We start from the raw sequence: 27,288 nt of genomic DNA on the forward strand, positions 1-27,288 counted from the left end.
CATCCTCTTTATCCATTCATCTGTCGATGGACATCTTGGCTCTTTCCACAGTTTGGCTATTATGGACATTGCTGTCATAAACATTGGGGTGCACGTACCCCTTCGGATCCCTACATTTGTAGCTTTGGGGTAAATACCCAGTAGTGCAATTGCTGGGTCATAGGGTAGCTCTATTTTCAATTTTTTGAGGAACCTCCATACTGTTTTCCAGAGTGGCTGCACCAGCTTGCATTCCCACCAACAGTGTAGGAGGTTTCCCCTTTCTCTGCATCCCCGCCAACATCTGTCGTTTCCTGACTTGTTAATTTCAGCCATTCTGACTGCTGTGAGGTGGTATCTCATTGAGGTTTTGATTTGGATTTCTCTGATGCCGAACGATGTTGAGCACTTTTTCATGTGTCTGTTGGCCATTTGGATGTCTTCTTTGCAGAAATGTCTGTTCATGTCTTCTGCCCATTTCCTGATTGGATCATTTGTTCTTTGGGTGTTGAGTTTGATAAGTTCTTTATAGATTTTGGCTACTAGCCCTTTATCTGATATGTCATTTGCAAATATCTTCTCCCATTCTGTCGGTTGTCTTTTGGTTTTGTTGACTGTTTCTTTTGCTGTGCAAAAGCTCTGTATCTTGATGAAGTCCCAATAGTTCATTTTTGCCCTTGCTTCCCTTGCCTTTGGCAATGTTTCTAGGAAGAAGTTGTTGCGGCTGAGGTCGAAGAGGTTGCTGCCTGTTTTCTCCTCAAGGATTTTGATGGATTCCTGTCTGACATTTAGGTCTTTCATCCCTTTTGAGTCTATTTTTGTGTGTGGTGTAAGGAAATGGTCCAGCTTCATTCTTCTGCATGTGGCTATAGAATGGGCATGGTTCTAACCCTGGGGGCGATAGGAAGCCCATCTCCACAAACTACCCACCCCCTGGCTCTGCCATTCCTAAAGTACCCATTAAATGGGATTAAGATCTTTTTCTCATTCCCGAAATAATTCGTCCATATCTACAGTTGAAAATTTAGAAACTACAAATGAGCAAGCAGAAGAAAATGCAAATCATATGTATTGTCACCCACGGCCACACGTTGTCCTTCCAGTCTTTTTTCTCTGCGAGAGCATGGTCTTGCTAAATTGCCATTTGTGAAGTAGAGCAGTGATTTAGGGTGCGCTCATCTTAGATTGTGCTCTTGTTGCATGTGCTAGAAGGCGGCTCAGTGACGGTGATGACCCCTTTTGTGCACAGGAGGCCTGGGAAGAGCCACTCTTTGGGAGGGATGATGGTCACTTGTCACGCCATCCCTTGGATTTACCATCAACCCGGGCGTCTTTGCACAAAGTAAAGGCAAGTCCCCCCACCCTCCACTTCCCCTCCCCCACCCCGTCACCGCCTGTTCCCACCCATCTTCCCTTGGCTCTCCCAGCTGCGCATGTGTGACACCACGTGGAAAGGGAGGCATATTTAGAATACTTCTAGTCACCTCCCTGCCTCTCTAACCTATCCGGTTCAACAGTAGTGAACCCAGAGGGGCAGGAGGACGTAGGAAAATAGCCGTGTGTACCCAGATGTGGCCCCTGACCTCCAGGAAACGCCCGTCATGGGGGAGGCAGCACACAGATGAAACGCAGCCATGCAGCGTGTGATGGAGTATGCTCATGGCCTTGCATAACGCAAGCCCAAGAAGGATTGGGAAATACTCCGGTCCTGGTGGCCCCGGCCACTTTTATGCCACAGATGAGAAGCCCGGTTCCAGAAATGTACTTATCCAAAGGCCTCCTGCAAAGCCCCAACATGTTTGTTTCGGAGCCTTGTATAATTTCTTAGCAGTTTTTGTGCCTCTGGTTTGAGACCAGACGCATCAGACACATTCTTAGTGAGTTCATGGTAAATCGCAGTTACTCACAGCATCTTCTTCCAAAAGGCAAAATCTCCCGGAGCAAGTTAGAGGAGGCGGGACCTTCTCCTACCCCAAAGGGTTAAGTGGGGGCCAGTGATGTAAGCGCCAATCCCACCAGCTTTGGACAGGAAAAGAACTCTGGGGCTGTTTTTCTTCTCTGAAAGCCAATCCCAGTGGAGTCACTGGGGTTTTTAAAACCAAATGTCTTTACGGCTGGAAATGAATAACCATGACCTCAGCCGTCACACACGCAGCTCCCACTGCTATACATTTAGCAACGCCTCGCTCCGGGCGTCCTGCAAATAACCCACGTCTGGGGGGCACATGTGGGGAGGATGGGCGGCCGTCAGGAACAGTTTTAGTGGGAAGGCCTGAGACTCCAGCCCCGTGAACGTTACAGTCATCTGGGAGCGATTTCCCACACCCAGTAAAGCCAGATGCTGGATCCACCGGCGCTCTTGCAGACGGTCATGAGGGACTCACTTTTATTGCTTCGACGCGGGTCTCTGAACCACATCAATTACAACCCCTTTGTGTTACCTGTGGGGGGTGGGAGATGAAATGATGACAGTCTCGTTGTGGTGGGACAGTCCCCAGATTGTATGGAGATGGAGTCCTGCATTCACTGAAAACGGAGGAAGGAGAAATCTGGATTCTAGGCTCCGCAGCAAACCAACCCCCCCAGGACACAAACGGCTAAGCTCCGCGGGCAGCTCCCCACATCAGGAGCTGTGGGCTGCATTCACTCGTAACTTTGCGGCGATGGGCTTGGAGACCTACGTCCCGAACCTAATGCAGAGAGGCATGGAAGCAACATACTGCTGTTTATGGTTATTATTCCTCACGGCGTATGAAGAGTGTCGTTGTATTAACCAGCCTCACGGAGACCATGAAACACCCAGTGGACCCACCAGAGAGCTTCTCTCATGAATTTGCTCCGTGACCTTGGGCACATCCCAGACATTGAATCTCAGTTTCCTCTGTTGCTGGATTAAGGGTGTAGAAGATCTGAATGTCCCTCCATCTCTAACTCTCTAGGACTCTGAACACCTTTATGAGATGTGGGAAATAAAATGATCAGCCAATAAAGTCACCCGTGATTTGAGAAATTTCTTCGTACCATACGTAGCAGTGAGCAGGGTGGGCTGTGCACTACCCAGAGCATTTTAGACAGAAAGGCCTAGGCTTTCCAGAGTCCACACGGACGGCTGTAAATGCACTAACCAGCATCCGGGCACAGGATGGAATTTGGATTCTAAACCACAGATTCCTCTAAAGGAAGGCCTCTAACGAGCTGCTTTATGATGCAGCAGGGGCTCCAGCCTTCGCAGTAACCCCCCAGGACAGGAGCCAAGGTTGTGCTGTGGGAAAGTGCATGGAGCAGAATAGCCTTTCTGCAGCCTCACAGTATGGGCCTGACTCGGGGCGGGGGTGGGGGGTCCTGACACCCCCCACCCCCACCCCCAGGAGGCTCATCGGCCATGACAGTCCCATCAAATCCCAGAAAAAAAGGAAGTTTGCAACCAGGAGCTTGCAAACTGTCTTCTCTCTCACTCTCTTTTGTTTTCTGCGAGTGACTGATGGATACCCTACGAGGAAGGTCAGTCTGATAAGTCATTTCCTCCTCTGGAGGCACTAGACTCACCTCTGATTCACCTCGCACAAGTCTGCTCAGAACCAGACGGTGCGTGCTTTTCCTGAGCTGTGATCTCGCGTGCTTCTTGACTGGGGCCCCACAGGTCCTGTTGCGCACGCAGGAAGCCCGGGGCTGGGGCTCAGTCCCCATCCCGTTTCTCTGCTCATACCTGGAGGCGGAGGTGGTGCCTGGAACGGATCCCACTCATCTCCGGTTTCCGGTCCGAGGGATAGGAGGATAAGGCTGCTCCCTGCACAGGAGCGTGGCATCCAGCCCACAGGGTGGATGGGACCATTCGGGACCAGACCCCACTGCCTGGCATTCCAAGGGAGTTCAGCAGCAGCTCTCCCCAGGCTTTCCACTCACCCAGCCATGAACATCACACCCCAGTCAAGGGTATTTTCCTCTTAAAAAAGGTCTTACCTGTCCACCAACCACATTTCTTGCAGACTTACCTCCAAGGCCTGGTGGAGGGGATTGCAACTGACAGCCTAGAAGAAAGAAAGAAGACTGTCCATAGTGTGCCTTTTTTCTCTCCTGTGGGGCTGTGGACATGCATGTCACACACACACACACACACACACACACACGGGTACACACACACACACACACACACACACACAACTCATAGTGACCATGCCTTAGCAGTTCCATCAGGACAAGCAGCCGCAATGAGGAACAGTATGAGTCTCGGCAAAGACAGAAGCACATCAGGAACTCCAGTTCTGCTAGGAGACCAGGTGGCAACTCCACCCGCATCCCATAGAGGACGCTGTCCGTCTGCACAGAGACCAACTGCGCTGCCCATTAGCACCTGTCATTCCATGAATCATTACTGACGGTCTGCAAAATGGACCTGCCGTGGTCTGCTTGCCCACAGTATGGCCTGAACTGGCCCGAGGCTCCCATCAGGCTGTCAGGGGACGCTTTCCAGGATGCGCTGAGCTTGCAATGAATGCCCCTGAAAAGTCCTGGCAGGTGGTTGCCTGGAGGACTGAGATGCTGGAGAGGAATGGGGGGCGGGGGTGGGGTGGGGTGGAGGGTCTCTGCAGATTTGCCCATCTCTGAAGGGGCCTCAGCAGGGCTGTGTTGGGGGACCCAAGGACAGCGCAGAAACTTCCAAAGCCCCTGCTGAGTCTCATATTCCATGATAATGACCCCCCACCACCTGGGCACCGAGGAGCAGCCTAGGAGCAGACTTCTCTGTAAGTAAAAATGTGGCATGATCCAAGAGAAAAGAGTGGCTAAGGAGGAAAGGGGGCCTGGGACCACTTCTCAGCCTTCCGCTTTGCTTCAAGAGACCACTGAGGCAGCTAGCAAAGAGGGGACCATGTGTCACCGTCACGGGACACACGTGCACATGTGAACTCTGGAGGGTTTCCCTTCCTGAATTTTCCCCTTTCTCTATTCAAACTTTGTGCCTTAGTATCCCTGAGCAAAAATAGCAAGACTATTAATAGTTACATATGTGTATCAAATCAAGTTGTTGTACACTTTAAACTTACACAATGTTACATGTCAATTATATCCCAATAAAGCTGGAAAAAATTTCAAAGAATATTAATAGCAACATTTATTGGGCACTTAGTGGGTGCCAGGCACATTTATTATTAACTTATTTAATCCCAAGGGAAAGGCCCAAGGCATGGGGGAAATCAGAAATAGCCTGCGCATTGTTCTGGCTGTTGTTGGGAGAATTGGAGAACGTCTGGAAAAACGTGCAGGGAGGTTTTCCCCTTGACAAAAGACTGATCTGGCCTGTAAGGAAGGAAGCAACGGGGAGAAAGCAGGAATGAGGGAGAGGATCCGTGGTTTCTGGGGCAGGAGGAGACGGAGGAATCTGCGCCCACTTTCCTGGCTCTTCTGAGGGAGAGAGGAAAATGGCAATAGGCAAGACTCCCTCCACCTCAAGCCTGACATGGAAGCACCGGGCTGAAATGGCCACTGGACTGGATGGTGAGTGTCTCAACTGCTCCTACAGAGACTGAGCATCAAGGGCTATAGCACTGCCCCCCAAGGCTTTTGCACTAAACAAGACCCCAAGAATACGCCACAATCTTTGGATGGGCAAAGCCCAGGAAGGGTTGAGGTTAAGTTTCCCAGCAGCCTGGCGGAAGGTGGGAATAAAATCAGATAATACATTGTTAAGAAAAATAAAGTTGGTTCTGTTTCTTTTGTGACTGAGTGTTTGGACTGAGATCACATATGATGCATTTGTCTTTAAATTCCCAGCTTAACACCTGCTAGTTCTTCACTGAATATTCTTTGAATGACTGAATGAGCCACAGTAAAACAGAGTGTTATAGATGAGGCAAATACAGATATGGTATAGATTGCTGGTTCTCAAAGTGTGGTACAGGGACCCCTGTGGGTGTCCAAGACATTTTCATAATAATCCAAAGACATGAAGTTGTTCTTTTCTATCTCATTCTCTCACAGCAGGGTTTTCCAGAGGCAGCGTAACAGGTGATGTTGCAACTGATCGAATGTAGAAGCAGATACAATAATCCCACTGTTCTCTTAAGCCACACATTAAAACCTTTTGCAAAATGTAGAATAATGCCACTCTTTTTGCTAAATTCTTTTGTTTTGGAAAACATAGCTATTAGTCATAAAATATTTTATGTTAACCTGCAATGACTTTGTTTAAAATGTATTTTTAAGTAATGAATACGTCATATTTTTAAAACTTCTCAGCTTTAATTTTAACAGGGGATATATCAATAGACATGACACATATAAACAAGCTCTTAGGGATCCTCAATAATTTTTGAGAGTACATGGGGTCCGAAGAACGAATTGTTTGGGAACTGTTGTGACAAAGAGCAGGAGGAGGGAGAGGGTGGAAGAGAAAAGAGGGCAGATTTGCAACTGTCTGTTTGACCTTGAACAAGACATTCAGCCTCTCCAGGCTCATCTACAAAATGAAGATACTGGACTAATGGACTCCAAGGTTCCATCCTTAACAATCTCTAATATCACAGGCCGAGGTAGAGATGGAAGCTCCATAAATTCAAAAGGGCCCTCTCTGAAATTCTGGCTCCCTTGAGTGCACCATGGGAATGCCACAGGATGGGTTTTCTGGCTAAAAATAATTGCCCTAAGACCTGGGGGTCAGAGGGTTCCTCCCAGAGCCAGGAGGGGACGATGATGTCAGTGCCCGGGACCCGTCAGCATTCCTGGCGGCTCAGGTCTATGGATGACTGTTCAGGAATCCACCATCCTTTTGTTCCTCCAGAAACGTCACCTCTAATCTCTGCCCAAGCCCAGAGCGCGGGTGTATGTATGTGTGTGTGTATGTCCGAACTCCATCAAAGGTTCGAGGTAATCCGATTTAGGCTCTGACGTCCTTCCAGGAAAGCCTCAGAGGAGAAACAAAGCTCAGGCTGCCCCCTCCCCTCCCTGCCCCAGGTTGTGGCCTCAGCAGGCAAAAATGCTGCCGAGAGGTGGATCATGGGTCCTAGCAGGGTTGGCATCCCTCCCTACCCACACCCCACCCCAGCCGGTGCTGGAGCCCACGCTTCTTTGTGGGGCTATTGGAAACCTGCTCTGAAACACTGTTATAAATACCCAATAATAAATAAACATGAGTTATTTCTGAAATGTACCCAGGAATAGCCAACTACCCAAATAGCCAAGGTTGTTCTTCAGATCCTGGGAAAAACAGAAATGTGGGTATGGTTTATTTTTCCATTGCTCAGAGCAGAATCGTTGGTCACATAAGCCTAATTTTAGTTTTTCTCTTTCCATTTTTTAAAAGTCTTATCTTGTAGCCTGAGGAAAGAGGGAAGGTGGGGGGTGGAGGGACACTGAGAGTTCAGGGAACATGGAAGGAGTGGGGAGGAACCTGTTCTTCCTCTCTAGCAATTGTGACCGCATGCAGAAAAACAACCTGGGCTAGGCTTTCCTAGCCCCTTGGCGCCGGTAGACCCAAATGATAAATACCCAAGGTGGTGCGTGAGCCAGAGAGGAATGTTATGAACTCCCAAATCTCAAAAGAACCAGAAAAAATAAAGAGAGAGAGAGAAAGCTGGAAAGAAAGGACCCACTAAAATCTGGAGAGACTTGAGGCACCATGAAAGGAGTTTGGGGAGAGCAAGGGGTCTGGGATTAAGACCCTTCTCACAAGAGCCCTGGGACCACTGGAAATGGTTCTCTTTGCTGCACGTGCTGTCTGGGCAAGATGAACCCCACAAATATTGTTCTCATGCCCCTGTTTTCTCCCCCCATAAGAAGCAGGCTGTGTCAGCACTGCACTCCTCCTCTCCCTTGGCTGGCTGGAAGACTCAGTAATTCAGCTCGTTCATGCGTTATTGCTGGGATGCCAGGCTGCGTATGTGTGGGGTGAGCGAGCTGGTATGGGCAGAGCTCCCCATGCTCTTCAGAAAGTCTAGCAGAACAGAACCCTGCCCCATGCAGCTGAAGCTCCTCCTGGGCCAGGTCCTCGGCTGCCAGGAAGAGGACCCCAGAGTCCTCGCCCCAGCCAGAACTTGCACCCCCCCCACCCAGGAAGTTGGGCCTGGGATCCTCAGAACTGTCCTGGGACCATCTGAAACCCTCCTCTTCTCCTAATCTGCACTCGCTCCAGACCCCATTCATCTTCGCCCAGCATGGAACACCTGGACATGTCTCCCTAACTTCAGCTGGGCAGCTAGCACTTTGTGGATTTGACCTTTGCTTTGGCTTCCTGGTCTCCGTTTTCCCCAAAGGATCTCACTGGGCTTGATCTTCATTTCTCTGCACTCAGCCAATCCAAACTTAAGCAAACAAGCTCCCAAACCAGCCCTTGCCCCTGAAAGAAAGGGGTTCATACATCAGTACTCTACTCCTCCTGTACTATTACTACCTTATCCACAGGTCAGACATCTCGGGGTTGACACATGAGGTGCTTGTAGGACGTCCATTCCCCCTCCAGGTGCTCCTAGCACTGGAACTAAGACATAAAGTCTTCAAGGATTCCAAAAGAGAGAAAACACTCTGTCTTGCTGAGCACCCTTCTGCAGAGCGGCTGTCGTGAAAGACTCAATCCTGAATGGCCACTAACCTGGAAGGCCCCCGGCAATAGCGTCATCCCCATCCCCACAAGCTTGGAATGCGGGGGTCTGGCAGGCTAACATTTGCAATAGATTATAATGATGATGAGTTTGAATTCCCAAAAAACACTGAAGCTTGGTGGAAAAGACAGAGGCCAAACCCTCGACTCTGATCCGGCCTTGAGCAAATCTCTGTGCTTGTGTCCTGATGCCAAGAAGATTCTTTGATGGGCCAAAGCTACACGAATGGCCCCTGCTAACATTAACTAAACATGGAGACAGTTTGGTTTGAAGGGTATCATACTCCCATCTCGTTCTTCTTAGACCAAGGAGACGCATTTGTTAGGGACTGCATGCTTGTGGCCCCCCCTCCCCCGCCCAGAATTCATATGTTGAAACCCTGGCTCCGATGTAAGGGTATTGGAAGGTGAGGCCTCTGGGAGGTGATAGTAGCAGGTAAGGTCATGAGGATGAAGCCTCACAAATGGGATGAGTGCCCTTCTGAGCATCACGAGAGAGCTGGCTTCCTATCTCTGCTCTCAGCCGTGAGAAGGTGGCAGCCTACGACTCAGAGGAGGCCTCCCCCTGCCCCCCGTGCCAGCACCCTGATCCAGGACTTCAGCCCCCCCCAAATTGGGAGAGATACAGGTCTGTTGTTAGTAAGTCTATGGTATTCTGTTAGAGCAGCCCAAAAGGACGGAGACACACATGTGCAAAAACGTCTGAGAGGTTTCGGTACAGTCTGTGGTTAATGAGCAAAATTAAACCAACAGGCCAAGATGAGTATCCAAGCCATGATCTTTGTTTATGAGCCCTTCAGCACCATATTCCAGCCAGCCCAGTCCCCCAGCGATCCACACAGAGAAGCTGAGTGTGTGGTATGTGCGCCTTCTCCTGGTTTTCAGCTCAAATGAGTCTGATGTAGAAGAGACATCCTACCACTTGTTAACATGGCTTCTGCTGGTCAATTTAAAAACATTATCTACACAGTATACCTAAAGTTTCTGTGCTAGGCGTTATATGGTAGCTATTTGAGGGGAGTGAAAAAGAACAATGTTAACACAGATATAACTTCAGGATATAGGACCTTAGAGGGAGACATTTTGGGGGAGCCCAGAGAAAGAGGGCTTACACACTGACATTTGAAAACCCTTCCTGTGATGACATGCGGTGATTTTCTCCCTTTATTGGGTTTTATTTTGCACAGAGCACTTTCTGAGGACCCAAACTTGCTCAAGAATTCTGTTTATATTGTTGATACCTAGAATTCAAAAGCAAAGGCACCAGTGAACGGAAGGGGGGAAATGCCCCTGTGGTTGCTCCCTGGCCGTCCCCCCCAGAGGCCCATGACTTCCTCATGCTTGTCACAGCCCACGTGAGTTCTCATCTTCTGCCCAAACACATGCCTCCCTGAGCCCCCAGATTCTGAAAATGGTGGCAACTCCCATGCATTTCCCCAAGTACCCCCCAGGAATCATGGTAGACTCCTCCTGTTCCCTTGTCCTTGGTTGATTTTAGCCCTCAATTTATTCCAGATCTGTTCTTCCTCTCCATCCACACGGCCACTGCCATATTTCAGTCCTACATCATTGGTGAGGACAGGGTAGGTTGGTTGCAGTAACAGACAATCGCAAAGTTGACTTAAACAACAAAGGTCTGTTTCTTGCTCATGATACAAATCCAGTTAGGGCTTGAGGGAGGACTCTACTCACTGAGGGCCCCAGATGCACTGAGATTCCTCCATATTATGGTGCTGACATCTCCGTCAAGACTTGGAGGTTCATCTTGGCCAAGGGTTGGGGAGTTGAGCACTAACAATTAAGTGCTTTGTGTGGAGGTAACACATTGTGATGGTTAGTTGTATGTGCAAACTTGGCTGCGCCATCGTGCCCAAATATTTGGTCAAACGTTCTAGATGCTTCCACGAGGGTGTTTTTGGATGAGATCAACATTTAAATCAATGGACCTTGTGGAAAGCAGAATGCCCTTCCTAATGTGGATGGACCTCATTCAATCAGTTGAAGGCCTGAATAGAACAGAAGAATGACCTTCCCCTGAGTGGGAGGGAATTCTAGGGCAGAAGGTCTTTGGACTAGAACTGCAACATCATCTTTTCCCTGGGTCTCCAATCTGCTAGCCCACCCTGCAGATTTCGGACTTGCTGGACTGCATAATCTCAGAGCCAATTCCTTAAAATATATTTTGTTCCATGTATGTATACATCGCCCTGGTTCTGTTTCTCTGGAGAACATGACTCACACACCCGGAGCTTCTGCTCTCATTTCATTACCAGAACCAGCTACCCGGCCCCACCCACCTTTAAGCACTCAGATCCCCCTCAGTGTGCGGAAGTAGAGGAGTTTCTCCATCTGCTCCCAGATCTGCCTCTTCCAAGCCAAACTCCACTGCCCTGTCAGAATGATTTAAAAAAAAAAATGTGAATCTAGGGGCGCCTGGGTGGCTCATCAGTTAAGCGTTTGCCTTCGGCTCAGGTGATCTCAGGTTCCTGGGATGCAGTCCCACATCCGGGCTCCCTGCTTAGCAGGGAGCCTGCTTCTCCCTCTGCCTCTCCCCCTGCTTGTGCTCTCTCTCAAATAATTTAAAAAAATAAAAATAAAAATGTGAATCTATGTCATTTGTCTATGTGCACCCTGCTGTGATTTCCCATCACCACCAGAGTAAAATTCTAAATCTTTAGACTCCCCTGGTTTGGTCCATGGCCACCTTTTCTACTTCCTTTCCTGTACTTCTAGATTTAACCCTCAGTAGGTAGCTAGCCCCAAAGAAGCCAGGCCCCCACTCCCTTGGTGCGCCCCTTGCAGGGAAGGCCCGTGGTCTGTTTGTCTGTTGGCTAACTCCTGCTGGGCCATCCCACACAGCCCCTCCTCAACAGGGCCTCGCATGAGGATGAGGGGAGGTCCTTCCTCATGCACCCGCTGTGCTTTGCATGTTTCTCTGTCCTAACACCTCACATTTTAGGTATCTGTCCCAGTCATAAGAAGAATTCAAAATAATACAAATAATGATATAAGATAATGTATTATAATATGTTAGGTTATATACCTATATTTGTGTATATTTGATGTGATATAAAATAACCAATATTTATTAAGTGCTTATGATCTAACAGGCCTTTTACTTGCTCTGTCTCATTTAATCACTAAAAAACTCATTCTCATTTTGCAGATGAAGACACTGAGGCTCCGAGAGGTAGAACCCGTGCTGATCATCTCTCGGTGTTCACGAAGCCTGCCTGGTGTCTCGCTCACGTCTTGTCCGTTCAGCCCACACCCCAATCACCTGCCCTTCCAGTCTGTCCCCCACTGGACAGCGGCCCCTTGAGGGCAGGGACCAGGTGTCTGTCCACCTGGACGCCCCAGGCCTTTGCCCGCTGCCGACTCACAAGCCATCTGCATGACAGCGGACTCCAGCCAAGGGCCACAGTGGGCAACGAGGACCTGCTGCTGGAAACAAAAGGAATTCGAGGCCTCGTGCTCTAAGGGGGCTAAAGGGCCTAGCAGAGGGACCACCCCAGAGGGCAAAGACGGTGGAATGCCCACCTCAGGTGGAGGACGGGGAAGGGGAGAGGAAGTTGGGGTGTGGCCCCATGCATTTCTTCTCTAGCCCCGTGGGGATGATTCCTTCTCTCTGAAGCCAAGGGACATTCCTTCAGATGTCAGCTTCCTCCACACAGGGACACAGGCCTCTCCTTCCTCAGCTGGGCACCTGCTAAGCAGGAGCTGAGTTTGGAAAGACGGGGTCCCCAATGTCTGGGCACGCATGAAGGGGTAGGTCCCTGCAGAGGCTGCTATCAGCAGGGGCTTTATGTGGCCCAGAAAGGGAAGAGGCGGACATCCATCCCTGTTCTGCAAGGCTCTGGAGAGTCAGAAAGGGCCTCAGGCCCCACGGTCCCCCAGAGGAGCAGAGCAAGAAGAAGAGAGGCCGAAGCAGCAAACACCCCACTCAGGAAGGAGATGAGGAGGTGTCTGAGGAGGGGGCACTGAGGAACATAGTAGCCCCTCTCTCAGAGACCCTCCAGCCACAAAAGGAGCCTAGGGCTGCCACACACATACCCACATACACACACATGTGCACACATACAGCAGACCCACATTCCACACAGGACCTGCACCCACAGACCCAGACTGAGATCGGGCTCTCCTACCACCAACGGCAACCTCACTCAAATAAGCAAAACATCTACGTCCCCCTCTTCCTTTTCACTTTTAAAAAATTGTGAAGTAGGGGCACCGGGGTGGCTCAGTCAGTTAAGCGTCTGCCTTCGGCTCAGGTCATGATCCCAGGGTCCTGGGATCGAGCCCCGCATCGGGCTCCCTGCTCCGCGGGAAGCCTGCTTCTCCCTCTGCCTCTGCCCCTCCCCTTGCTCGTGCTCTCTCTGTCTCTCAAGTAAATAAATAAAATCTTTAAAAAAAAAAATGTGGAGTATAACACGTGTTGAAACAGTGCATGCAACATGAACGTTCGTGATTTTCGGGAATGACTATCGTGAAGCGAGCCGCCAGGTGAGCGCGGTCTTCACTGGTCCACTGTAGTAACAGACCCACTCACAGAGGCTGGAACAGCAGACACGAATGTCTCACAGTTCGGGGGGGCTGGAGGTCCCGGGTTAGGCGCCTGCGCGTGGGGCCCTCCTCCCGGTTGTCACTGCCACCTGCACGTGTGTCCTCACGTGGCTGAGCGCACAGAGGAGGCCGGCGTTCTCAGGACCCTTTCAAGGGCATGAATCCCCCTTGGGAGGCCACACCTCCACGTACCGTCACATGGGGGGGCGGCAGGGTTTCAGCATGTGAATTCAGGGCAGGGGGTTTGGGCATAGTGTGCGGTCCACAACACACAACAGGCAGGAGGTAGCCCATGGCCAGGCCCCCCGGAAGCTCCCTGCAGCTTCCCTCTGGGTCTCTCCCCTCCCTCCTCCCAACCATCCCTGCTCCCCTGACTCCCAACACGGCATCTAGCTTTGTCAGGCTTCCACTAGAACCATTTCCTGCTCGTTTCCTCCCTCTCTTCCCCATCCTGGAATGCCAGGGCACTGTCCTGGTTGAACTGTGTCTCTCCAAAATTTGTGTGTTGAAGTCCCACCTGCCAGTACCTCAGAATGTGACCTCCCTTAAAAATAGTGTCTTTGCAGGTGTAATCCGTTAAGATGAGGTCACCCTGGAGTCGGGTGGTCCCAACCCAATGAGCCAATATCCTTATAAAAAGGGGGAATTTGGACAGAGATGCACACACAGGGAGAACACCGTGTGATGACGAAGGCAGAGATCGGGGTGATACCTCTACAAGCCACGGAAAGCCAGAGACGGCCACTGAGCCACCGGAAGCAGGGGAGGGGCGTGAACAGATTCTCCCCCACAGCCTCAGGGGGAGCCCGCCCGCCCACACCTGGATCTCGGACTCCCAGCCCCGGGACTGTGGGGCAATCATATCTGTCATTTGAGCCCCCTCAGTGTGTGGGATTTTGTTACAGCGCCTAGCAAAGTAATACAAATAACTATAGTCTCGAAGGAAGTGTAAAAGAGAGGGACAGAGCCTCGAACTGGGTCGTGAATTGTCATTTTCATTACCAAGAGTGTTCTCCTCGTGAGAACTCCTCTGCTCCTGCTCTTGTCAGCGGAGGGGAAGGGGGGATTGGGGAATGGTAGGACGCTGCTGGGGGTTGGTCAAGTGAAAACCCTTGCAGGTCCTTCCCCGTGACGAGGCCCTGATACACGGGTTCCAGCTGTCTGTGGGATCGCTGAAGCCCAAAGGCGGTCCTTGGAGTGTCTGCGTGTGCGGAGGTGTTTCCGGCAGGACAGGGTACCGGCGTGGCGCCAGGAGGACGTACGCCCAGGTACACTGGTAGCAAGTCACAGCAGGACTGGCCCTCGCCTGTCACCTGTCTGCGTGGTCTGCACTCACGCCTCCACAGGGAAGCGGAGTCTTCTGACCCACCCGACCTCATTTTCCGTTCCTTATTTCTCCATGTGTCAAGTAGGGTGAAAGGTAAAAATCTCCCTTTTGGGGGCACCAGGATGGTCCTAGTTGGTTAAGCATCCTGCTCTTGATCTCAGGGTGGTGAGTTCAAGCCCTGCGTTGGGGGGCACAGACCCAGGTATGGACTCCTGGCCAAGACCCTCCCTGCCTGTCTCAGAATGAGGCTCAGATCCTTGTCCTCAAGGATGTCCATCCATGAAATGCTTCTGAGGAAGACCTGGAAGGTGAGGTGTCAACAGAGGCCAGAATCCATGTGGAGTCCCAGCAACACTCCTCAGGCAGCTTGATGCCCCGAACTCGGGTGAACATACCACGTTAATTCCCAGAACAAGAATCAGCCGCGCGTATCATCTGGCTTTAAAACAAGCCCACAGAGTTACATAAGGCATAGGGAGCAAGGAAAATGGAAAAATAAAGCTCTTGCTCTCAAAAGCAACAATCGTGCCAATGAACGAGAGCGGATCTTGTTGGGGAGACCCTCGAAAGATCCTCTTGCTCTTTGCCGTCCCCTTTCTGTGCCCACAATGTCGCCAAGGTAAGTGCTGAGGACTCCAGGATGCCTCCAGAAATACCTCACCGACTCACGTTAAAATCTTCGTTCGGCTGCTTCTCTCACATCTGTCACGCTTTCTCAAAGCATCTTAAGGCAAGACTCCCCCTGAGATGCAGACCGGGGAGCCACTCCCAAGCCAGTGGGCTCCCTGAAGACGGGGCATCTGCGTCAGGTGAGCATCCATCCTGTTGTGAGGGGAAGGCCGGGAACAGCGACGTGGTGAGATACCCCAGGCTGCTTTTACTTCTGTCTTTAGGTCCCCAAAGAGTCAGGAGCGCCCAATATTCAAGAAATAAAGTCCTTTAAGTGTTACACGTGTCCGTGTACATGGTGTATTTGTAACAGCAAGCCCAGGAATGGTGATCAGGAGGCAATAGGCCCAGGTTCAAATTCTAAATCCATCACTTCCTAGTGCTTAATTTTGGGGGTACATCCTGTCCTCCTCCCCAGGCCTCAAAATCCTATATTATCTCAAAGGAGGGAAGCCGACGACCTTGAGGGTCCCTCCTGGGTCGCCAGTGTCTGATTCAATTCTTCCTGGGTTATCCTGTTTCGGCTTTCGGCCAGCCTCGGCAACAGTGTCCTCTGGTGTCCAAGAGCCGGTCCCCATGGGGCCCCCAGCCCCAGGCTCAGCCGGGTCCCACCAGGGGTCCAACTGCTCTGAGACTTGAGATCCACCAAACCCAGCGCCTCCCAGGGGCCACTGTGTGACCCCCAGGGCAGTGGCTGTGAGGGTGTGCGGGAGCCCCTTAAAGCAGCCACCAGTGGGCCACACAGAACACGGCATCCCTCAGAGCCCAGGCACCTCTCCCTCACTACGCGGATTAATGTGTTTTCCAGCAGAGGAAATGGTGTGCATCTGGACATGGAGTAAAGCAACGTGCTGCTTGCGGTTTCCTGCCTACAGGAAGCAAAGAATGGAGAGGTCACATGTCAGCATGAACCGGCTGGGCAGGGGCCTTTCCGGACTTTCTGCCAGAGAAGAAACAGAAAGCCCTGATGCCCGGTTCTGAGGAAATCATGTTATCAGTTTGGTCCTCGAGGTGAGGGCTGATAACGAGAAGCCTCTCCCTCCTGGATTCCTGCGGACTCATCTCCGCTTCTTGCCTGGGGAAACCGAGGCACACAGGAGGTTGTCACCGACTCTGCGGCCACATTGAACCAGGTCTCAAGTGTTATGCAAAAGACTAATTTTAAACTGCCATAGTGCCAAGAAAGAGGGCGAGGTGCATGCAGGGTGGGGGTACATGATTCCAATCCTGCAGGGCGGGCATCCCTAGGCAGACTGTCTCAGGACAGGGGTGCACAAGAGGCCCCACATCCTGGATCCCTCTCCTTTTTTTCCCATAGACCTGATGTGCTCTCGGGAACCTTGCTTGTACTCAAGCCAAACTCCAAGAGGAGATCCTTCCAGAACCACCATCCTCCCTTTTCAAAGAGTAATTGGTTCTTTCAGAGAAGGCCCCCTGCCTGCTATTTCTCAAATGCCACCCCTCTGGCTAGAATCAGCACTGTCATGCCCAGAAGCCCAGCATTTGGGGGCCAGGCAGGAGCGGGGGCTTTAGATCCCCACACTCACATATAATCCCCATCCACTGCCCTCATGCAAGCCACCCCTTGACCTTGTTCATCTTCAGTTTTCTCAGTCTTACACCATCGTGGACACTGGACCATCTGCCCATGTCCACCGTTTGCATAGGACTGACCAAGCTCCGGGTGATCTCTCTCGTCACAGATGGCTCAGGGATGGACGCAAAAACTCAAGCCGTGTGTTCAGAGTGGACGGCAGGGCTTTGTCCCCCCTTAGGGAGAAGAGGCCCCCTCTCCCCTCTCTGAGAGGTGAACAAGGAAGCACCTGCCACCACCATGGGGGAAAGCAGCCTGAGGACAAACTTTCCTTGGAAGAGTCAGGGCTCAGAGAATAACAGATAAATCCACTTGCCGACCTGACGAGACTGAGAACTTGCAGAGAGAAGCTCACTCCACGTCTGGGTTCTTCTGTTGTGTGGCCGACCGGTGCCCCGTACCACTTGGATGTGCATTTTCTGGTATTGGCCCCTGAAGCACTCTGCTAAAACCATCTTTAGAAACCTTTCCTATTCGTAGGCACCTGTTATCACGAAGAAGTAAACCCACTGTGCTTGCTATAGAAGTAGGCTCCAAGACGAGCCCTCATCCCTCCCTTCCTGCCAGACTGCCACCCCGAGTCCCGCTTTCCAGGTAGCCTGGAGCTTCCCAGAGTCCCATGCAACACCCCGACTGGTCCCACACCCGGAGACCGTAGATTCCTGAGCAGAAGGGACAGCGTGATGAATGAGGTATTCTGGGGGGACGGCCTGGCAGAGTTCCGCAGACCAGCGGCGGCTGGCAGGGTTGGGGCTGAAGGAAGAGGGAGGAAGGAGGGAGGGTGAGAGACACTCCCAAGGAGGAGTGGCCTGATGGAGTCAGAGGGGCTGAGGGGCCAGCAGTGACTCCGAGCCTCAAAGTGCATGGTGATGCCTTTCATAAAGGACAAAATGGGGGGGGGCAGTGAACACCGGGAAGATGGGTTTAGGGATTTGGTTAAATGAACCTCAATGCCCGCGAGGGTGGAACCAAGAAGGGTCTCTCTCGGTCTTAGACCATTTACAGTTTTGTCTAATTTGTTTTAGTTGAGCGTTGTTTGGTTTGGCAGGGCGGTGTGGGAGCTCCAGTGGTTACACGGGAGATTTATGGGGCTGAGAGCGTGAGAAATCACTCTTCTGCTGACAGAAGCGAAGATGGAGGTGGGGAAGTAGCTCCTTATATTTCACCACTAAAACCCCGAGGGGTCTCAGGGGCAACTAGCATCCATGCTGACATCCTGGCCACACGGCTTGGCTCCTTAAAAGGTAAGCTCAGCTAGAAGGTCCTCCTTTCTAGGAGCTCTTCTAGAAGACGGGAAGCACACGAGCCTCCTCCCCCACAATGAGACAGACTTACTGTAAAGTAGCTGCCGTGTTTTGAGTAACTAGAGGCAAAAACGTGTCACAGCAGAATAACGCCATCTGACCACAGGGGAAGCTGAGGCCCAGAAAGATCAGTGCAGATCCCCTGTCTCTGCACAAAGGTCTGGGGTCCCTCCATGCCCGGCATCATCACTCTGGAAAGGTCCTGATTTGGACAGTAAATGATTCGGCCCACTACCTCCAAGGTTGCCGACTCCGGACACACCGAGGACCTAGAATCCCCAAGTCCTTCTCTTAGTGGAGCATGAGAACCCAGAGGGGAGATTGGGGTCCAGTGGAAAACTACTGTGAGTCTTCAAGCCCAGGTCTTCCGCCTCAGGGACTGGCTGCAGGGCTGAGGAAGGGGCCCCCTTCCAAGGAGTGTGCTGCTCGCCTCCCCACCATCAACACACAATTCACACACTTACCAAGCACTTGCAAACACAAGTTCAACAGTCACGGCCATCACAAGTCTCTCGGGGTCCTCAGAGTTGGGGGGCCATGGGCAGTCCTGGCCGGTGCCTGGCACGTGGTCAGCAACCGTCAGGCAAGGGCCAGGCCTCAGGCGGCTGCTCAGGAATACACAGCTGAGGAGGAAGGCAAGAGAGTGCTAGAAGGTTCTCATGGGGTTGATATTTCGCAGGGATGCAGCCACCGGACTGGGACACTGAGTCACGCCTAGGTCTCGTTTCTCTTCCGGGCGGCTACTGAACTTGGTGATTTACCTGTGGACTGGTCAGAGAAGGGACCGTAGCAAGGCTGGCACGTCTAAAGAGGATAAAACCAAGGCCCAGGAGAAGAAACCCAGTCCAAATTTTCCTGTGCCCGGACCTCCTCCTCTGCTGTCCCAGGAGGCAGCGGGGCCTGGCCGTAATCTGTCCCTCTGGTGACTGTCTGGATGACAGTGAGTCTTGGGCCCATGGCACTCACCATGCTGGACAGCCTCATGACAGCAGGATGCACCCCTGCTTTGGCACGGAGAGCCTGCGTTCTGTCTCCTCACCTCTCCGCACAGACCCCCGTGCCCATGACCCTGGCCAGTGCAGAACCAGGGGTCTAACGGCAAAGGGGAGATCAATGATCTGAACGAGGACTCTAGGTTCACACTGAAATGCTTACATGCTATCAGAAATGAGCATAAAAGAGCAAGTCTGTTCGAGCCTCTGAGCGGTCAGGCTGTTTTCAGTCTCCATGGCAGGCCCTGAATGGAAATGTTGGCGGACTTGCACGTTCCTCACGGGTGTTCACCCGTGCGGGAGCCCCCAAAGGGGCCAGAGTCTTCATCCTGGTCACTTCAGCACCGCAAAGAGAAGAAGCATTGCAGCAAACCTCGCCACCTGTCTTGTCCCCCAGACACCCCCAGCTCTGCTGGACCAGGGAGCTCCAGGGGCCGTGGACGGGCCTGGCGTGGGGTATCCGCTCTCTTGCTGGTGGACCCGGTCTATGCGTGGGTGTATGCACAGTGTGTGTATCTCTGCGTACATGTCTGATACAATTTCCTGGGAAGGCGACAGCTGTAGCATGAGGAATGAATGACTCACCGCCCCCCCCCCCCCCAGCAGCCTTCGAGAGCGCACAGGCCTGGCAGGAGCAGTCCGGAGCCTGGGTCCCAAGAGTGAACGAGGATCCAGTGTGAAGCTCACAACAGGCTGGCACCCCCACCACCACCCTCAGCCATCTGTCTGACCCTTGGCCGCTGAGAAGAGAAAGCTACTGCCTCTCTGGGTAATCCCCTCTTTAGCATCTTAAGAAAGTGATTCAGTAAGAATGCCAGGTAGCATGAGAAGTCTGAGAGCAAAATGGGCTCTTCACCTTCCCCATCCTCATTCTTCTGGCCCCAGTTCTCTGGCGGGTAACTTCTCTGTCCCTCCTCATCACTCACTCAACATATCTGGAAACTTCTCTGTGCGACATTGTGTGCTAAGCCCCGAGGATACAAAGATGGCTAATGCAGCATCCCTGCCCCAAGGGGACAAACTGAGGCCAGCCAGGAGTAAGAACTGTGTCATGTGCGTCGGGTGTTGGGCAAGGGGAAAAGGAAAGCTGAATCCTTGACCACTTCTTGCAAGTGAACAGTTCCAAGAGGAAAGTCTTCTGTGCTTTGGGTCTTACCCGGAAACCTGAAGGCCATGCTCGGTATGGGGTGTCGGCATCCCCAAACAGCTGTGCTGTCTTAAAATTAGGTTTGTGGCTCCTTTTCCTGACCTCACACTACTGGTCACCCAGAAGCGACTCTCGGAAGCATAGAACCCGAAGCCTCAGATGGCCTCTGTGTGGTTGGTCCTCCCAAAGATGGTGACACTGAACCAGGTTTAGCCTGGAAAGATCTGCCGCCTTCCCATGGAAACGTAGAAGGAATGAGGGGACACCTGGAGAAGTGTCTGAACACAGACTAACTTAGTCCTGGCATTTTGGTCTGATCCTTATTAAAGTCCACAAGCCAAACCAGGCCATGGGATGACATTTATAATCAGGAAGCAGAGAGAAGGCCTGCATTCACAATCCCCTTGAATCTGGTGGTTTCTCCGTTCACCAAGACAGAATTTGCCTAAGCAGGCAAGCTCTGGGCAGTTGGAAGGGTTTTTGTTTGCTTGTGTGTTTTGTTTTGTTGGATGGGAGGGGGGAGTGGGGGCAACTTGGAAGCGACACAGGGTGACCGTTGACCTTTTACCCAGTTAAGGTCCTAAGGGCCCAAAGCCCAAGCGTGTGAACAGCGATTAAGGGGCCTGGTAAGCTAAGCTCGGGAATGTGCTTCTTCAGGACTGGGCCCCGCCTGAGACTCAGCCTGATACCTGCAGCTCTCTACTCCACCTCTGTCACCTCCCTGCAGGCAGAAGGAGACAAGAGGCACATCGCCAAGGACAGATTGAAAGCACCAGTCCAGGAGAATAAGACCATGGGTTTTCTCCGTCCTTAGAACTCCAGGTGAGCTCAGGCTCTGGGAGGCTTTGTAGCTAGAGGTGATGGACACGAAGCTCCAGCCAATCGGAGAGCTTGGTGGCATCCCCAGGGATGCTGGGGAAGGACGTAGGTCAGGTCTGTGCTGGGGCTCACAAGCCCAGAGAGCCGGAGTGGGGCTGGGGAGGCAAATGGAAATCTCTCCTGGTCTTTAGGAAGCCTTGTTTATCATGTACCAATTCACCAACCTTCAGAGCTGCTATTTGTGGTTATGGGGGGAGGGGGATCTAATGAGGGCCATTTAGCTAAAGCTGTGGAATCACTTTGTGGAATAATTCTCAGGAAATCGACATCTGCCAGGAACTAGGAATCTGGGTGTGGCTGGTTCTGCACACTACCCTTGGCAGTCATGGAATAGTCCTGAAGCCCACCCACCCGAAACTCAGTAGTTTGGTCAGGTTTGTTTTGCACTATCTCATCACGAACCCTGTGGTTTTCAAATGCCTCCTCCCTGCTGCGTTCCACAAGGTTCCTCCGTCCCCAGGAGGGTCTGCTGCCCAGAGCCAAAATAAACCCCGGGAGTTGGAAAAGAGGGCTGAGAGCCACGGGTCTTTCCCTCTGTAATGTGTACCCACCTGCGTTTTAGCTGCATGCCCTGGCCAGCTACTAAGAAGGCTCCTTGAGTTTCTTTAGGTCAGCAGCCAGGGGAACGAGATGCTGCTGCACTGGAAAGGACCCCTTTCCCCGAACTGTCCCAAATGGGGGTATCCCTGCCCTACTGCTCGCCGCCTGCCAGGTGATGTGGAGAACAAAGACAAAAGAAAAAAAGATGAATTTCCTTACAACCTACAGCCCACTGACAAGTCCGTGGGACAGGCAGAGTGCCCTTCCCCAGGAACTCAGGGGCTGCCTCGATGTTAGCAAAAGGCACTCTTAGCCTAACTTTATCCTGACCTCCAGGATCCTGTGAGTCTTCCTTAACATGTAAAAACTCCTTTGGGAAGTTCCTTTATCTCTAAACCCCAAGATATACGTTGGCAATCATCCTCCAAGCATATGACCCGCCGATATACATCTGAAAGTTCTCATGACTAAGGTTTTACTAGACGGTAGTAAATGACCTTTTCCTAACAACAGCTAACCCCTCAAGGTCCTGCAAACCTTGCTTCCAAATTCCTTAGAGGCTTACGCTCTCCCCAACCCCCTCCCAACTTGAAAGTATATAATGGGCCACTCCTCATGACCCCGGTGCAGCTCTTTCTGCCCATGGGCCCCGTCCCCGGGCTTTAATAAAACCACCTTTTTGCACCGAAGGCATCTCATGAGTTCTTTCTTGACCGTTTGCTCCCAACCGCCAACATTTTCCTACACCGCCTGGCACTGTGCTAAGGGCTGTGAATGGGGTGTGCTTCCAAGCTCCCCGCCCCTCAGCCACAGTTGTTATGGAGATAGAGCGAGAAGGTGTATAGAGATCACTTACACAGAGCTGGCGCAGAGTCGGGCCCCACAGACAGCCCCACCAAGCCCTGCTGGAGTGCCCACAGCCACCAGCGTCCCTTCTTCCGAACACACTCTGTGACACTTCTTTAGCACTCACCACGAGCGCGGGTCTGCTACCCTCGCCCAGAAGGCCTGGCTCTGGCTCACCTGGGTATCCTCCAGCACCTAGCACTCCAGCAAAGTGCTCATGGCAGAGGAGAGGCCCTGAAACGTTGCTTAGTGGACCCCCAAAATGCTCTCTACCCACAGCATCGGGACCCAGCCTCTCCCTCCACACTGCTGGTGATGGTTGATTTTGTGCATCAACTCACCTGGACTAAGGGACGCCCAGGGAGCTGGGGAAAAGGTTACTTTTTGGTGTGTCTGGGAGGGCGGTTCTATAAGAGATTAGCTTGAATGGGTACTCTCAGTATAGAAGAAGCCCTCCCCCATGTGGGGGTGGGGGACCTCATCCAATCTGGGGGGCCCGATTACAACAGAAGGCAGAAGCAGGGAGAATGTGCTCTCTAGGCTGAGACACCCACCTTGTCCTGCCCTCAGACGTTGGTTCTCCTAGTTCTCTGGCCTTCGGGGTTGAACTGGAGCTCTACCTAACTGGCTCCCCTGGGCCTCTGGCTCCGGACGGCGGATGGTGGGATTTCTCAGCTTCCATAATGGCAGAGCCAATCCCTCATAATCTTCCCGTATATCTATGTATGTCCCATTGGTTCTAATATGCTGGGTCCTGTTCTCTCTCCTCCAGACGGTCAACCCCCTTGGCACAGAATGAGACAATTCTCTTCTTTAAATAACTGCGCTTTTTTCCCAGTCATTCTTTGTCCTGAGAGATTTCCAGTGTTTTTAAAGACTCGTGAAGCTTGAGGAGACTTCTGTTGTATCCGTGGTCGGGGGAACGTTGTGGTCCCTCCGCTGTTGGTGAGCAAACATCGGATCCAGGCCTCTTTAGGGAAGTGGGTGGTTTGAGTTTTCTTTGGACTTGGGAGCTGGGCAGAGACCCCCAGGTACCCCCGGCGGCCGTGGGGGGAGGGGGCAATGAGATCATGTCTGCAGAGGCCCACAGCCCCTTGGAAGGAGATCCCTCTGTAATTTCTTGGAAAAGGCTTCTCCTTCCAGCCATGTCTGCTCACACCCTCTCAGTTTTCCTTGTCTGGCTGCCGGCACGAATAGCAGCCTGTGTGCTCCTGCCAAGTTTCCATTTGCTTGCCCTCTGCTCTTCTCATGCTTGGGTTTCTCCCCTCGGGACCAGGTGTGTATCTGAACACATGAGCCCGGGGTTAAAATTGTGTGGTCTCCCCCAGTGACTTAATCTTTCAGATAACTCTAATAAAGGCTGTCTGGGGATTTGGGGGACATGTTTCATTTTGTTATTTCATTTTTATGCATTCCCTCCCTCTATCTGGATATAGGATCCTGGGGAGGCAGGGAGAAGGTAGGTTTTCTCGGTGGGAGATGCCGGCCCGTTGGGAGCACAGCCATTTGGCATTTGGGGACCCTTGATCAGCCCCCTGTGCACTCTTTCTCAGTGCAGTGGTGTGGACACAGGGAGGGAGGCCGTCCGGCTCCCTAAACAGCTCCACCCAGGACACCATGCTACTGGGTTCCAGTCTGGCTTCTCGTGTCGATTTTCTTGGAGATTGATGGAAAATCCCTTTGCGTCTTTACTTTGGATCCTCTCACCTGCAAGATAGTTGTTGCTGTGAGTTTTCCACAATTTCCCACGTGAACGTGAAGATGCTCAAGCGCAAGTCACTGCCCGAGGGAGGGTCCCAGAGCAGAGGGAGTGTGAGTTCTCGAGCTGGTGGAGGGGTAGGCCCAGCTGTAAAAGAGCGGGGCTGGCTGGGGAGGCAGCCCAGGAAGACTCCCAGTGCTGGCTTTGCCAGGCAGGACGGGAACAGGTGGCCAGGAAAGGGCAGGCTGGACAGGTAAGTCGGGGTAGGTGGCAGGACCTTGAATACCATGCTAAGGAGACTGGGTTTTGCTCTGAGGACCCAAGATTCTGATCCTTAGCAGGGCGTCGAGGGAGCCTGGCAGGACTAGAGGCAGAAGATTCAGCCAATTCATGGGGGACAAAATGGCCTTCAGATATAAGTCATAAGAAGAAGACCCGGTGGAAACCCAGTAACTCTGAGACCTTAAAGCAAGGAGCCTTGTGAGAGTGCCTTGCTTCAGACCAAGATCCTTGCCTCACCGCGGGGCAGTCCCACGCAGTCCTTCAGCAACTGAACCAGCACAGTGACCCCAGCTCATCACCCAAAGGTGGGAGGAAGAGGCTGGGGCAGGACTCAGCATCTGCTTTGAAGGTGAATCCAAGGTGTTCTAAAAGCAGGGGGACTCAGGTCAAGAATATCTCTGTAAGCCTGGGGGGTGGTGGAAAGTGTGAGTTCTGCAGTCCAACGTCCAAGTTGGACTAGCAAATGTACCTCTAATAGATGTGTGACTTTGTGCACATTCCTTAATTTCTCTGGGCCTCTGTTCCCTCATTAGCAAACTAGGAATCATAGTAACATCTACCCCATAAAGATAGTCTGACGATTTCATGACATAATACACCCCTTGAACCATACCTTGTATAAGACTACAATAAAATGAAAATTGAATAATTTTGAGAATTTTGGAGGAAAGAGTGACAATTACCCTCATGTTCCTGATGAGGACAGGAACCTCGGGAGGTTCGTGTGCAGAGTCGCAGGACTGTCCAAGGGGCAACGCTCTATTAAGAGGCTGGCCCCCCTTCTCATCTTAGAGGCAGAGAGGAGGGAGGTGCTGGCCTGAGCCTTACACAGTGTCTAGTGTTCAAAGTGGGGGTGGGGGACAAAAATTATGGAAGTCCCTGTCCTGGAGGCTGAGTTCCTGGAGGAATCAGGTGGGCAGAATTAGAGGACTCAGGGCGGGCTCCATCAAACCACGCACAGGTGCTCTTCTCCCCAGGTTGCGGCAGGCATTCGCATTTCTTCTTGGGAGCAAGGCCACCTGACAGCCCGAGGCTGGCCACAGCTGATGATGATCTGGCTGGCTAAGGGTCTTGCAACCCCCGGGGAGGTGGAGCTCAAAGCTGCCCCCAGAGCCTGAGCGCAGGGCCTGTGCTTTCCAGCCCCTCGTCTGCACCAGCCGATCTCGGAAAGAGCCTGGAGCAGAGTAGGTGCTCATGAAATGCCCTAATGCTGGATGCGTGAATGGGTGAGTGAGTGCCACTCTTCCATGGCAAAGGTCCTGCCGGGGCAGCCACGCCTCCCCCGCGCCCCCCGGCCGGGTCTGCTGGAAAAAGGGGCCTGCGGCGTCGGAGTCCCACCGCTCAGGTCTCTGAAGACGCCGCCGCGGCAGCCTGGCTGCCCCGCTTCCCCAGCAACGCGCGGGCCCCGGGTGCGCGCGGGCCGGGGCCGCCCTGTCTCCTGGAAAGGTGGGAGACAGAAGTGGCGCTCCGTTCCCGAAGGAGGCCGAAGGGCTGGGGCCGGGCCGGGGCGCCGCAGCTCCCGCTCCCGGGGAGACAGCCCGGCCGACCCTCGGCTCCGCCCCGCGGGGACCGTCCCTCCCGTGGCGCGCTGGCCTCGCGAACCCCCTCTCCCGGGCGGGGCCCCAGCGCGCACTGAGCGGCTGCAGGGGCTGCGCGAGTGAACCCTGTTCTGGGCTTTGAGGCCGAGGTACATTTTTTACCTTTCCCCCTTTGTTTCGTGATGTTGTTAGGGCTGGTTTGGAACCCGGCGTCCAGGGAGCAGGGGCGCCCGCAGGGGCGAGGGGCGGCGGGCTGGAGGGGCGCAGTGTGGGCTCCGCGAGGTGGGTCAGGTGAGTGGGACGCAGCCGGGAAGATGCGCGGAGCCCTTCCCGCGAGTACTTGGCACTTGGCGTCTTTGTTGTGGAGGTTCCTCCGGTTCCTGGGGAAGTTGAGGGGCTGGGCGCAGGCCTCCCGATCCGATGGGGTTGGAGGGGGCCGGAGATAGGTGCCCCCGCCAGCAGACAGGCCCGGAGCGCGGACCCCAGACTAAACAGGAGACGGCGGGAAAGGCTGGCTCCGAAAAAGGCTATTTTTACATCCTCCTTGCCAGGATTCCAAGGCCCTGAGATACGGTTTAAAACAAAAAAGAAACAGAAAAGAAAGGATAGAGGAAAAATGGTACTCACTAATGAAAATTGTTCTTTCAACATTTCTGTGGCGTGATTCCACCTGGCCGGCTGGTGAAGAGAATGGCGATTTCTGGGCCCACCCCAGCCCTATGAAGTCAACCTCAGCAACAGGGCCTGGGCCTCCGTATCCGTAATCGACAACCCGCCCCCCCCCGCCCCCCTCCCCGGGCCGACTCCGGCACCTCAGCAGATGGGCGCGCTGGACAGCTGGAGACACAGAGATGTCTGAATACAGGAGAATCCCCCACGCTGCACAGGCACTTCAATTAAAAAGGAACAATCAACGTTACTCATTGTCACGGGCTCTGAGCAGAGCTAAGAGAGAGCTCTTGCTGGAAGATGTGTTTGTTGTGGGAGGGGACCCTGGAATTTGTAACTCGGACTCAGCTCTCCTCCCGTTTTCTGTACTCCCAAGCCTCGGCAGCAGGAAGGTGGAAGGTTCTAGTTCCCAGGTGCAGATGGCCTGCGTCCAGCCACCCCTGTTTCTCAGAGAGGCCCCCACCAGCCCTGTCTCAGCCACCCTCTGGGAGGAAGGTGGGAGAAGGCCAAGGTCGTGTGCGTCAGAAGATACCCCACTGAAAGGCCTCTCTCTTCCAGAGAAGGCAAGTGAGAACGGCAGAGGGACAGTGACTTGCCTACGGTCACCCTTCCAAGACAATGGCCAAGTAGCCACAGGACACCTGCTCGATGGCCCTCTGTGATGTGTAAA

The 27,288-nt window shown here is 52.7% G+C and overlaps 1 long non-coding RNA gene across 4 annotated transcripts in view; it reads right to left on the bottom strand.

Moving 5' to 3' along the window:
- Nucleotides 1–27,125, bottom strand: part of LOC118531892 (uncharacterized) — a 35,053-nt gene extending 7,928 nt beyond the window's left edge. Inside the window, exons 1-3 of one of the 4 annotated variants that reach the window (XR_004915446.2) lie at nucleotides 26,577–27,125; nucleotides 18,491–18,649; nucleotides 3,972–4,007 (exon numbers count right to left, since the gene is read on the bottom strand). This is a non-coding gene — a long non-coding RNA (uncharacterized LOC118531892). Of the gene's footprint in view, nucleotides 1–3,971; nucleotides 4,008–14,166; nucleotides 17,207–18,490; nucleotides 18,650–19,181; nucleotides 19,538–26,576 lie in introns of those variants that run through there. The other 3 variants (XR_013448975.1, XR_004915447.2, XR_004915448.2) reach the window with 3 other exon arrangements.
- Nucleotides 27,126–27,288: the final 163 nt, after the last annotated feature.

Source organism: Halichoerus grypus, chromosome 6, assembly GCF_964656455.1.
Source record: "Halichoerus grypus chromosome 6, mHalGry1.hap1.1, whole genome shotgun sequence".
NCBI lineage: Eukaryota > Metazoa > Chordata > Mammalia > Carnivora > Phocidae > Halichoerus > Halichoerus grypus.